We start from the raw sequence: 7,721 nt of genomic DNA on the forward strand, positions 1-7,721 counted from the left end.
CACCTAAGCAATATTTTTTTCAAGAGGTGCAAGCTTGCTTCAAAATTATGCTTATATAAAAAATATCCCACAATTTTCAACATGTTCAAAAAGAGAGAATAAATGGGAATTTAAACATACCAGTTTCTAAAATATCGGAAAAATCTTATTTTGTGCAATCTTTATTTATACTACAGACAGGTGGATATAGAGTGATTACTTTAGGACAGAACCACCTTGATTCAGGCAAAAAAAATTACCGTCATTATTTCCTGCTGTTGTTTTTCTTCTTCTTCATTCACAGAGTCAGAATTTCCAAATGGAGATCTCTTTTCATCAGCTGAAATAATAAAACAATTAAAAATTCCCCTCCTTGTAAAGGTATAATCAACCAATTGGAACAAGAATACAGAACTTTTAGCACATCACAGAGTATCAGGTTTACAGGGCTGTGTAAGTGACCTAAATAAGAAAATATAATGAAATATATCATATTTGGCATGTAAGACATGGTGGAAATTATTGAGATGAACATTGATGTAGTTTAACTTGAACATTGATATAGTTTAATTTAGTTGTCAAAATATTGGATAAAAAAATTATGAAACTTCTTCAAATATTGTTAAAGTCATCAAATATCGTAAGGGCTATTCCACAAAAAAATGTAGGGGGGGGGGGGGGGGGGTTGGAAGGCACTTTTATTTTTACCCCATCACCCATACATTTTTAATTACTTTCTCCCCCACCGCCCATCAAAATAAAAATGCTTTTAATACAACCATCCATCTATATTTAAAATAATTTTTTTAAGACTTCTGTTCCAATTAAGTTATCTATATAAAAATAAAATTTTATGTACCGGTACCTGCACTTAATGCGATTTGAATTGAGTGTTCGCTTTTGGGATCTATCCAAACCAGGACCTTGTTAAATAAGAGAAAACTTAATAAATATGATGAAAATCTGAATACTTATGCACAAAAACTTTCTTTTTTCATTACGTTGAAAATGATTCAAATCTTTTTGAAAAGAATTTATAAAGATATATTTTTATGAAAATAAATTTTAACAGAAGCAAAAGGTTTGGTATGACTTTACAATCAACAAAATTTCTTCAGGTTAGGAAATGTACCCCTTTAGGTCTGTCATACATACCACTGAGAGCCCTATAAATAATGATTTGTATTTATCTGTTCTGATGCTTGACTTTGTAATCTGTAAAGTTCGAGAAAACTAATACATGTTAACATGCACTAGTAGAAAATTAATATCCTTTAATAATTAAAATATATATTGTGAATTATAGCCTATCCTTACGTTGTTTATACCACCTATATACTAAGTATACTTGGTATATAGGTCCCTGTTTATACCTTCTTCAAACAAAAAATTATGGGTTTTTATCTTTCTTTTTTTGGGGGGGGGGGGGGCATGGGTTGGGGGTGCAATTAAGTTATGTAGGGCATTATCTATTTAGTGGAAATGTGAAGAAAAAAAATAACAAGTCTAAATCCCACCTAACAACTACAGGCTATTGTTTCTGAAATATACCGGTATTATATTTTTTAATTCATTTTAAATGAATTAATTGAGAATGGGTTAAATGTTAAACACACTTTACAACTGTTTAGAATGAAAGTTTTTTTTTAAATAAACAAGAGGCCCATGGGCCTTATAGGTCACCTGAGTATCATGTAACAACTTTCCAGCGATTGTATTTGGTTCGTGTTTTAATCCAAAAGCCATGAAATTCACAAATTTTGAAGGAGGCACCATTGCTTATCCGGCAGATTTCAAAGCATTAATTTATTTTTAGTGAGAGTATCCCCCTGGTACCCCTGACCCAGCGGCCCTGAAATTATCTATTTTGAAAGAGGCCCCTTTCTTCATTATAAGGCCAGCATTTTTTTTATGTTTAGGTTTACCGGTAGTTTACTGTTATGAACATGAGAATAAAAAAGTCCCGAAGGAGAAGGAAATAAAAAAAAAATTTTGATAAATCAATTATTAACATTTGTACATTCTTTTTTTATGCTATTCTAATAGGCTCCTAACCACTGGAAACATAATGCACAAATAGGAAAGTAGAACATTTAATTGTTGATTTCATCATCTGCCAGTTTGGGCTAGTTATATAAATTTTGTGATGTTGGTCAAAATGTATTTTAAAAAATCTATTCTTTAAAAGTCTTTCAATATATCTTCATTTTTCTAATATGTGTTAGGTGAATGTGTAGACATTGTTCTAAAAATTTACTTGATGCCTAAAATTATAATTCCTATCATAAAACAGACAGGGAGTATTGGGGAGTAGGGTGAACATTTTTTCAAAGAAACTAAAATAATTTTTCTGGCTGATACAAATGATACTACATGCCTGTATATATTTGTATATTCTTGCCTTTTAATAGTTGATTTTTTTTTAATTTCTTTAGGCTATTGTTTATTTTCCTCAAATGGACTTAACTTCTCCCATAGGTTTATTTATTACATCTGATGCATAAGCAACCCTTTTCTGAAGAATGATGCTTAGAATGTGGGGATATACCTATGTTGCTGGCAATATGCAATAGTCAACACGGGCAGTCCAAAACCTGGAGGAGGAAAATAATTTAGAGACAGATACTTTTGAAACCAAGCACAATCATCTCACCAGCATGTCATTGTGCAACAAAGTGTCAGCATTTTATTTCTCCTTTGAACGGGTGAAACGTTTTGAATGGCACTCGTATCGATGAATTTTACACTAAACCAAGCTATCTTGTCAGATCTAGCTTTATTTACCCGCCGTGTCATCTTAAAACCGGAAGTGCGAGTTCGTAAATTTGAAATCTCGATCCCGACTCAAATTTGACATGGAAAGAAAAAAATTGTTTTATTTTTTTCTGAAAATTCAAAACCTTGAGTGGAGGGTTTGTAAAACTGAAAATAAAATAAATCCTGGCCTTAAATATTTAATTAGATCATTAGTATATTAACCAGGAGCAAAGGATTAGATGTTCAAAGAATTCATGCATTTCAACCACATAATCATTAGAGCCCCACCCTAAAACAAGAACCCTGACCCTGGGGCCATAAAATTCACGAGTTTGGTAGAGACACTCTTGCTCATCATAACTATGTACTTAGTTAGTTTATTTAATACCCAGGAGCAGAGAAGAAGATTTTCAAAGAATTCATGTATTTTCACTATATAATCAATAGAGCCCCGCCCTACACAGAACCCCTGACCCTGGGGCCATAAAATTCACAATTTTGGTAGAGGCACTCTTGCTCATCATAACTATGTACTTAGTTGGTTTATTTAATACCCAGGAGCAGAGAAGAAGATTTTCAAAGAAATAATGCATTTTCACTACCTACTTATTTAGCCCCGCCCTAGCACTAGAACCCCTGACCCCAGGGCCATGAATTTCACAATTTTGGTAGAGGACTCATTGCTGATTACAATCAGTGCAAACAGTTTGACTGCTTGATGTCCAGGAGTAAAGAAGAAGATTTTTAAAGATTGGCTAGTTATACCTACAGAAAACCTATGGTCCAGACAAACCCATCTCAAACTCCCCCATGCACAACCCTCTCTATCCCCAAATCTGGATAACTCTGGAAAAAATGAGGTTGCTCACCACTACACTACCCATATACTAATTGAAATTCTTCAAATATAGTTTTAATAAATGTGATAAATAAAGGGAAGTTCATAAATTATATGTATATTTCTGGAGGTCATAGTGACCTATAATCAGATGGCAAATCACAATCAATGTTCTAAATATCAAGTGACGAAGTCAGTTATATCCAGCAGGACTAAAGAAGCAATGTCCTAAAATAGAATTGTTATCCAATGATATATAAGGTTCAAAATCTCCTAAGGACTCCATGTCATGATTATTCATTTCCAATGACATAATACACAAGTCACTTTGATCTGTAAAACAAGTTCTTTTCATACACAAAATGTCACTTTGATGCTGTAAAACAAGTTCTTAGAAATTCACTGTACCTACCTGCCTCTCATCAGTGTAATTAACAGAAACCATGTCAGAAAAGCAGCATATTTATGCTAGCTAAAAATTTTCAAGAACACCATCAATTCCACAAAATAATAGGCATGCACACACCGTTTAAGCATCCAAGAAAATTTCAGTGCTATAATGCTCTCTCAAAATTTCTACAATAGCTGGGAAAAGGCAATAGCACAAAGCCAGCCATGTCTATCAATGTGCCAAATGGATTAAAAACTTTCAAAATAGATTCCAAATAGTTTGTCTGAATATAAACATTATAATATAGGCAGTAAGCAAGATCAAACATTAATTTCATCAGGAATTATGAAATGGAACTTACCAGTTAACCAGTTAACAGGATTAAAAATATCAATATTGTCAACTTTAGTTAACCAGTTAACATATCAAATTGAAGATCCTTTTAAGTCACATTTTTGGAGGTCACTGTGACCTAAACTTGGGCTATGACCAAGACATAATGTCTAAAATAATGTACAGTTTCACAAGAGAGCATATATACTGTCACAGAGTAAAAGTTACGTAAATCAAACTGGTCAAAGCAGAAAAGCTCTCTTATCTAATCTTATTAAATATTGAGGTCATTGTGACCTACTTAAGGGGTACACCATGCCCATCAATTTTAATTCATATAAATAGGAATGCAGAAATCATGTCAGAAAAGCAGCTTATTTATGCTAGCTAAAAATTTTCATGAACACAGTCAAATCCACAAAAAATAGGCACACACCGTTTTAGCATCCAAGAAAATTTCAGCGCATAAATAAGCAATCTCCCTGGCAAAGATTTCAAATCCTAGCTGTTGCACAATAATAGTTACCATTGTGGAAACTGGCAAACGGTAATAAAGAAATACAATTGAAAAATGTTCAACAAACACCAGAATACATATGGCACAAAGCCAGGGGAAGAGAATCAGAAATTTCCCAACAAAATTAATATAGCAAATAAAGATGTACTATAAAGGAAGATTCAAATCTGCATATTATACCGCACCCAACGTGCATGCCCACACCATGAGCACTATATGTGTTCAAATCTGACTAGTACCCAGACCAGGCACTTTCACTAAGGATACAACATAGTATTTGTATCAGCAACAGAAGCTAGAAATGCCTACCACTTACTAGCAGAAATACCATTAACCTCTTAGCTAACTTTATCCAAAGTGAAATTCTCTTAAATGCAGCACAACAAAGGTAAAGTCACTCTAAATGTCACAGACATTGGTATTAATGTGTCCTATTGAGGTAAGTCATTGTGATGTACCTAAAGGTTGTCGCTAAGGCTTCAAGTTCCGAGTGAATGTTTAAACATTTCTATGTCTTTTTGTAACAGCTCTGAACCAAGAATAGCTACCATCGAGACAGACAGGCGGAACAAAATACCATATCATTTAACAATCATAATAATAGAATATGAAGCAGGACTAACACAATGTTGTCAGCTGGGTTTGTGACAAGTAAAATTTACAACGACATTTCCAGAACAAAAATAACATAACAACAACAAAAACACACACACACATACATATGTTACAATCAGATCAAGATGTAATGTCCAATCTTCCAAATCTTAAACCAAGTCCTTCCTTGCTGTATCCTTTTCTGAAAGTCCACATCATCAGGTATTTGTCTTCACTACAAAAAATATAATGAAGAGTATTGGCACCTTCAAACATTGTAACTGGTAGTTTTGCAAACCAAAGGGCTTGTTAATATTTAAACAGTTAAGAGATGTAAAGTTTCACATAGAAAAAGAGAAAAGGTTGTGTTATGACCTTACTTTTAGGTTATGGGCAACTGTCTATGCTTTATCTCTAGTTATTGTATGATATTCTGCATGCTCTTGAATAATGGAATTCTGGTCACCAAACTGCTTACCTGTTAATACAATATATGTAGATGTCAACAAATTAAAAGAAATCAGACTTTGTCAATTTGGCAAAAAATGGAAACTTTCAATAATAGAAAGAGGTAAAGCTAAATGTGTCTTACTTCTAGGTTTAGCTGCAGGTTATCAGTATACTCTTAAACTCTTCTTCTAACAAAAGAATCTGGGTGGAGGCTTGTCAATACTTGGCCCAGTAATTATGAATGCAGAAGCTGTCATTGTTTTACTGTCATCTGCAGGGCTGGTCTCCATCACTTCTGGCCTACTGTTCTTGTGGGTTGGTGATGCACTCTGATTGAAGCTGCTGTTATTTTACTGTCATCTGCAGGGCTGGTCTCAGTCACTTCTGGCTCTCTGTTCTTGTGGGTTGGTGATGCACTCTGATTGAAGCTGCCATTATTTTACTGTCATCTGCAGGGCTGGTCTCCATCACTTCTGGCTCTCTGTTCTTGTGGGTTGGTGATGCACTCTGATTGAAGCTGCTGTTATTTTACTGTCATCTACAGGGCTGGTCTCCATCACTTCTGGCTCTCTGTTCTTGTGGGTTGGTGATGCACTCTGATTGAAGCTGCTGTTATTTTACTGTCATCTGCAGGGCTGGTCTCCATCACTTCTGGTTCTCTGTTCCTCTAGGTTGGTGATGCACTGTTCCTACTAGAAGCTGCTATCATTTTATGGTCGTCTACAGGCAAGTTGGTCTCAGTCAGTTCTGGCTCTCTGAATCTCTAGGTTGGCGATGTACTCTTGTAGAAGCTGCCATTACTTTACTGTCATCTGCAGGGCTGGGCTCAGTCACTTCTGGCTCTTTATATCTGTAGGTTGGTGATACTCTCTTGTAGAAGCTGCCATTATTTAACTGTCATCTGCAGGGCTTGGCTCAGTCACTTCTGGCTCTCAGTATCTGTAGGTTGGGGATGCACTCCTGAACTCAGGATAAGGGACTTCTGTCATTGTATCTATAAGATTAAGAGATTTAAGATCAGAAGTTCTAATCTACAACAAGTGAGGAAAAGAACATGAAATAATGGTCAATAAACAGGAGTTTGTATCTTACCCTTTCTTCTGTGATTGGCTGCAGTTGATCCTTGCTCTCTAGATTCCTCTTGATGAATAATGGGGCTTCTACTCCAAGGTGGGATAAAACTTGATAACCATGATTCTGTAAATTTAGAGTCAATAGGTCAATAAATCCTGTACTCAGATCAAGTGAGAATAGAAAAAATAAAACTATAAAAGTACAATAGATACAGTAAAACTTGGTTAGTACGAACACGGGTTACTGAATACCCATAAGCAGGGTAGGGGAACAAAAATGCACTCCAACTAATCAGTAATATTAATCAATAATCAGTAGTGCCCCTAACACTCACATAAACCCCTGACCTAGGTTGCACAAATTTTTAAAAGGCACCCTTAAAATTGCCTATCAAAAAGTAAATAAATGTTTTATAAATACAAAGGACCAGATTTCAAACAATTAATTCATTTTCAGTATATAAGTAGAGCCCCCACCCCCCCACCCCTGACCCTGGGGCCTTGAAATTCACAATTCTGCAAGATTAGGGCCCTTGCTCATCATAGATATATAAGTAGTTCATCTGCTTTATACCCAGAGACAGAGAAGAAAATTTTCAAAGATTTAATGTACAATGATTTTCACATATAATCAATAAGCCCCACGTAACACCAAACCCAGACCCTGGGGCAATGAAATTCATAATTTTAGAAGATTCATTCTTGCTCATCATAACTATGCACTTACTTATTTATTTAATACCTAGGAGCAGAGAAGAAATTTTTAAAGAATTCATGTATTTTCACTAT

At 34.8% G+C, this 7,721-nt stretch overlaps 1 long non-coding RNA gene across 1 annotated transcript; it reads right to left on the reverse strand.

Annotated features, from left to right (window-relative positions):
* Nucleotides 1-4,363: 4,363 nt before the first annotated feature.
* Nucleotides 4,364-7,058, reverse strand: LOC134247529 (uncharacterized). The gene is made up of 4 exons (XR_009987874.1): nt 6,952-7,058; nt 6,002-6,853; nt 5,790-5,887; nt 4,364-5,644 (listed from the first exon to the last, which is right to left on the reverse strand). It is a non-coding gene; the product is annotated as an uncharacterized LOC134247529 (long non-coding RNA).
* Nucleotides 7,059-7,721: the final 663 nt, after the last annotated feature.

Source organism: Saccostrea cucullata, unplaced genomic scaffold, assembly GCF_032062105.1.
Source record: "Saccostrea cucullata isolate Sc308-1 unplaced genomic scaffold, CSIRO_AGI_Scuc_v1 ctg19466, whole genome shotgun sequence".
NCBI classification, from domain to species: domain Eukaryota; kingdom Metazoa; phylum Mollusca; class Bivalvia; order Ostreida; family Ostreidae; genus Saccostrea; species Saccostrea cuccullata.